Source organism: Cynocephalus volans, chromosome 12, assembly GCF_027409185.1.
Source record: "Cynocephalus volans isolate mCynVol1 chromosome 12, mCynVol1.pri, whole genome shotgun sequence".
Classification (NCBI taxonomy): domain Eukaryota; kingdom Metazoa; phylum Chordata; class Mammalia; order Dermoptera; family Cynocephalidae; genus Cynocephalus; species Cynocephalus volans.
In genome coordinates this window covers 104,362,866-104,369,317 of record NC_084471.1, presented here as the reverse complement: position 1 = coordinate 104,369,317, position 6,452 = coordinate 104,362,866, and the positions used below count along the sequence as shown (strand labels likewise).

Below are 6,452 nucleotides of genomic sequence, written 5' to 3'. Positions count from 1 at the left end.
GTGGTTCTGATGGCTTTAAAAGGAAAGCACACGAAAAGTTCTCTTTCTAGCTCCACTATCCACCATGTGAGACCCTGCATCACTGTCACCATCTACAAGGCTCTCACCAAATGTGTTCCCTAGAATTTTTCCTTTATGGTTTCAAATGCCTGCTGGAAAAATTTCCCAGTCTCCAAAACTGTAAGCAATAAATATTTCTTACTTACAAATTACCCAGTTCCAGGTATTTCTGTTATAAGCAAAAGAAATGGACTAATACATGAGGTTATAGAAAGAAGACAACAGCTTATGAAATACGAAGGAGTCCCTCACCAGACACCAAATCTGCTGGCACCTTGACCTTGGGCTTCCCAGTCTTCAGAAGTTTGAGAAATAAGTATTTGTTGTTTATAAGCTACCCAGTTTATGGTATTTTGTTATAGCAGCCCAAATGGACTAAGGCAATGCCTATTTCAGACCAAATAAAATGATAAAGACACAGATATTCACACCTAGATAAAGGATATAAAACCTGGTCAGAGTGTAAAGTGGGAGAGTGTTTTGTGAGGAAATCTTTGGAGAAATCCTTGTAGAGATGAGACTACCCCTTTCCACGAACTGTGTCTTTGTATGTGTTTGTGTGTGTGTAAAACAGAGTGGGCTTTTGTAGTGCTATTCTGAGAGCCTAGCATAAGACTCTCCAGATTGGTGGGACCAGGAGACTGAGTTCAAAAAAATCTAAGTGGGAAGATCCACTGGCTGACTTACTGGTAGAGTCAAGTGAGGGCTGCTGGTTGATATCAGCATACATTAACAGTATTCCTACATTAGTAGTATTCCTCATGACCAGAGATCCATGGGTGTTTCCCCTGGACTACAAAGGGGAGCCATAATGAGGCCTTCTAAGGACCAGTCCAACAGGTCACTTGGAAGGGTAGAGCATGTTGAAGGTAACCACTGGCTCTCTAAGGGCTAAGGTCACCAGTGATCAGACATTTCCTCTTACGTCGAGGATACTACAATTAGAAAGGACAAGGAGACAATCTTGAAAAGGTCTACAAAAAGGCCCTAAAAGGAAGAGAAATAAAAAGTGTTCAATATCTGCCAGGCCCAGAGACAGTAAGCCAGCTTGTTAAGACACCAGGTCAAGTAGGACTTTTCTATCCCCTGAATGATTCTCCCTCTCTTGTCCCCTCACCACAGACTCTGCTGTCTGCCTTTTTTCATTTTAGGCTCCTAGGCCTGAGCTGAAGGTGGGCAGTGGGTGAAGTTTTGATACTTTGATTCATATAGATTGGACATTTAATTTCTATTTGAAGCCTTGTCTAAAATCTAGTACAATTAGGGCTTTGTGTTATTCTTGTGAAGAATATTCATGAAGTTTTGTGAATTTTCATTCAGACATAGATAAAAAGTTTCTCCTAGCACATTAAGTTTGAAGGAACAACAAGAGACAAAAATTAGTTTTATTTTTATTAAGTCTTTCTTACTTAAGAAACAATTACACTTAAACATAGCCTTCATAGGATTTGACCCAAGTGGTTTAAGGACAGAATTGTAAGACATCATGTAAGAAAATTTGTGAGGATTTACCTGGAAATGGTGTAAAATAAATTTTCCTCTTGCGAATATGGTACTGAGAGCTTTGACCAATGTCATTTTGGGGATGTAAATGTTCACTTTACCACCACTTATCTATATGAGAATCACTGGGAATCTGGTGCAATATTATGACATTTTGTGTTCAGTTGAGGGAAATGATCATATATATATAAAGTGCATTATGATCTTTTTACATTAGCCTATATCACTTAAAATAGTACTTCTTGGTGCCAACGTGATTGGAATCATAAGATCAGACATTGAATCAGTATGACAGTAACTAATTGTGAGATTGTGAGGTAGGGGGTGCATGTGCATTATACATATAGATTAGATTACCTTTAAAGTGAAAATACACAGTTTAAAATATTCTCACATAAAACTAAAAGTCCAAAGTTGAGAAACACTAGACCTGACTTTTTAATTAATGGGTATTTCCAAGAAATAAGAATTTTGAGTTTTGAGGTACTATGAGGAACAAAGAAAAAGCTTCCTCCATCATCCCCAGAACTCAAAGAAACCTGACAGCAGAGGAAGCTAAGCTACTCTGGGTCAATAATATAGAAACAACCTGAAACGTTATTCCTCTCTGAAATATTCACATAATCAAAAGTGACTTACAATGTATGCAGAAGATAAAGTTCCTTCTAATCTACCTGGAGCAAATCACCACATTTCTTTCACCTTTTCCTACTCTTCAGGCATTAATCCTCATCCTCCCTTCTGCATATTCCAGCTGCCAACCCCTCTCATGGACTCTTTCCTCTCCTTTTAGGAAATCAATGCAAAAGACCTCAGAGGGCAGCTGGCTGGCTGATACTGCCTGTCACATCCAAATATAAGGATCCTCCCTTGTTCACCATTCACAGAATTTTGAGAGGTTTTCCAGTTAGATATCCTCAGTGAGGCAAGCTGAGGCACAGATTTCCAGAGTAGCATTTTCTGGGAGCATCCTTTCTAATTTTCAGGTTGGCAAGAAAATAATCCTAATTCTGTGAGTGTTCTGTTCTCTTATAGATTAGCTCTTATGAACTCATTCATAAGAGACTAGAATAAAATCTGGAAAAGGAGTTGGTGCACACACACACACACACACACACATGCACAATTATTCTTGCATTTCTTTCTGAAGAGAAATTTGTACAGGAAGCAAATTTATCATCTGAAGATGACCAGATGTGCATAGAATTCAAGTAAGGCCCACCATACATTGGTCGAAATAATTATGATCTTTAAGCAATCATAGTCTAATGCAATCCTCTCAGAATAATAAAATATATATATATATTTACACACACATATACACGCATGTATGAGTAAACGAGTATACTTGTACATACACATTAGATATGCATACACACACGTATTTATCCACAGATGTCTTGATTGTCTGTTTCCTGACAAGATTATTTTATCTTTTTAGTCTGTGCAACAAAAACTAAACTGTTAAGGAAATATACATTAGAACCCTCATATATCATTGATCAACTAAAGTCATACTTTGTTACACCATAATTTTTTCACGGCATTTTTCATTTCTGCATTCCTCAGTGTATAGATCAGAGGGTGGAGTAAAGGTGTCCCAATTGCATAAAACACAGCCAACATCTTGTCTATTGGAAAGGTAGTTAGTGGGTGTGTGTATATAAATATACATGGACCAAATGATATGACAACCACAATCATGTGGGAGGTGCATGTAGAAATGGGCTTTTCGCATTCCTTCTGTGCTGTGGTTTCTCAGAGAGTATAAAATGACAATATAGGAGATAAGCAGGATTATGAAACTCACCATGCATATGACCCCGCTATTGGACACAACTAGCAAATTTATCACATAAGTGTCCATGCACTTTCAAGGGGGGCTGCAAGTCACAGAAATAGTGATCAATCTCATTTGGGCCACAGAACGGCAATCTCAAAGCCAGGAAAATCTGTGCTGAAGAATGGATACAAGACCCCACCCAGGCCAGAATCACCAGCACACCACAGACACGCCAGCTCATGATGGCTGTGTATCGCAGGGGCTTACAAATGGCTACATAGCGATCGAAGGCCATAAGGATGAGCACAAAGATCTCCATGCACCCAAAGAAGTGGGCTGCAAAGACCTGAGTTATGCACTCATTGTAGGAAATGGTCTTCTTCTGAGAAAGCGCATCCACAATCAATCTAGGAGCTGTGGTTGTAGAAAAGCAAGCATCTGCAAAGGACAAGTAGAACAGGAAAAAGTACATGGGACTCCCAAGGGTCTGGCTTGTTTTAATAGTCACCACAATGAGAAGGTTCCCCAACAAAGCCACAAGGTAAAGAATCAAGAAAATCACAAATATTGCTTTCCGCTTTCCATCATCATGGGTCAATCCAAGTAGAATGAATTCAGTTACACTGTTATTCATCACTGTGTTAGAGGCTGTAGATAGGATGCAGGTGACAAATGTTTAATCTGCAGAAAGAACAAGAAATGCCGTCTTGGGAAGATTAGTGGGCTGACCTCTGAATTCCTTGGTTCTGTTGCATGCTCTGTTACAATCTCTGTAAATCTGCAGATGCCTGGGCCTCTCCAAGATTTATCTGTTGATTCAGAAACTCACCAGATCATACCAAAGCTTTCATATTGGGGGAATAAAAAATAAATGCCCGTCGAAAATTTTGATTTCTATCAAGATTCAGAACTGCAGAACTTGTTCTTTCCTTGGAAAAGTGACTTAACCACTTTGAAATTTAGACTTTATTTATGAGAAATAAAAGGCAAATACTTACCCTACCTTATTCTGAATTTTCAAAAGAATTAGAAAAGATTATACACACACATATATACACACACTTTCACACATGCATTTTATGCATTACGCATCTTATCTCGATGATTTGCGATCTGAAAAACACTATTCCAATATAACTAATCACTGAAATTCTTGGAAAATTCTTCCTGAGAAAATCTTCTCAATTCAGTTTCTTCATTTTTGTATCCATTATCCCCGGCCCCTTAGTAAGTTGGGTGAACTATGCTTTACAAAACATCTATTTTAACAATCTTTTGCCTGTGCCTCTATGTCAAGATGTCAGCTTACTGATCGGCATGATGTAAACAATGTCTGGATAATACCATGGGTTGGGCATAATTCAAGGAAACTACCCTTTATCCTTTTTACCGCACTCTTAAATGTATCCCATAAGAATATTGAGCTTCTCTACCTATGAATATGACCTGTTATAAGATTTCTAATAAAGCAAATGTATTTTACAGGGCCTAACTTTTTAGAATTTCAAATAGAAACGCCAAGCTTGGGAAAAGCAGAAAACTTTCCCAGGACTAAAGTCTCTGTTGTAGATAAAACAAATTGTAACACAGCAAAAATGCCTGCTCTAAGGGCAGACGTCCTTGGTGAAGCTAAATCTAATGATGGGAAAGTCTTCAGTTGTTTCTTCAAGTTTCTTAGGGAACTGAGTGTTGCCATATTGATTATCTCATTGCTCTTTTTGTAACCACCTGTGTTCCTTTTCTGTAATTTTCTTGCCTGGGCAATAAAAACTGAGAGAAAACCTCATTCTGGGTTATTTCCCAGGAATTCCTTCTCTCTTAAAGAAGTCATCTCCTGGAATTTACCCCTTCTGGGTTTCTCACTGCTTTGGAGAAATGGGCTTTGAATAATCCTCTGCCTCTCTGTCACCCTGGGAGAGGTGACACCGATTCTCTAAGTAGTGTTTTTTTCATCATATATGCTCCTCTACATTTATGTCCTTAATTCCTCTGGATACTTTTTCTAAAAACATTATTTGAAAAAAATTTCATAATTTCAATGTACAACTTTATGATTTTTCTATTTTAAGTCCTTGTTGTAGCATATGATTTTTCTATTTTAAGTCCTTGTTGTAGCATATGTAGTTTACATAATTAAATCATCATATAAAAATTACCATTTTATAATCTGATTTTTGACTTAGGATTGTTATAACTACTATTTCCATGTTGTCATATTTTCTTTAGTTTAATTATCAATTTAATGCTGTGATAATGTATAAATTTTTATAAAATATTTATTTGACCATTTTTCCATTGATTCATTTATGTTGCTTCCAATTTTCACTCTCATAACAATTCTACAAACAACTTTAAAATAATTTCCCAAGTGTAATATCATTACCCAAATGCTAGATATTATCATTGTTATTGATAAGTATGAACATTTATTTTCCATATGGTAGTTTTACCTGTAGTTGTTTGAGGAACCTCCATACCATTTTCCATAATGGCTGCACCATTTTACAGTCCCACCAACAGAGTAGGAGGGTCCCCTTTCTCCATGTCCTCACCAGTATTTGTTATTCTCTGTCTTTCTGATAATAGCCAGCCTAAATGGAGTGAGATGATATCTCAGTGTGGTTTTGATTTGCATTTCCTGGATGCTGAGTGATGTTAAGGATTTTTTCATGAGTCTGTTGGCCATTTGTATATCTTCCTTAGAGAAATGCCTACTTAGCTCTTTTGCCCATTTTTAAATCTAATTAGTTGGTTTTTTACTGTTAAGTTGTTTGAGTTCCCTGTATATTCTGGATATTAATCCTTTGTCAGATGCATATTTTTCAAATATTTTCTCCCACTCTGTTGGTTGTCTTTTCACTCTCTTAATTGTTTCTTTTTCTGTGCAGAAGCTTTTTAGCTTGATATAATCCCATTTGTTTATTTTCCCTTTGGTTGCCTGTGCTTTGGGGGTCATATTCATAAAGTCTATGCCCAGTCCTACTTCCTGAAGTGTTTTCCCTATGTTTTCTTTTAGGAGTTTTATATCTTTGGGATGTATATTTAATTCTTTAATCCATTTTGAGTTGATTTGGGTATATGGAAAGAGGTACAGGTCTAGTTTCAT

General features: G+C 37.1%; 1 pseudogene; it reads right to left on the bottom strand.

Annotated features, from left to right (window-relative positions):
* Positions 1–3,075: 3,075 nt before the first annotated feature.
* Positions 3,076–3,980, bottom strand: LOC134361115 (olfactory receptor 4C11-like; annotated as a pseudogene).
* Between the last annotated feature and the right edge of the window lie 2,472 nt (positions 3,981–6,452).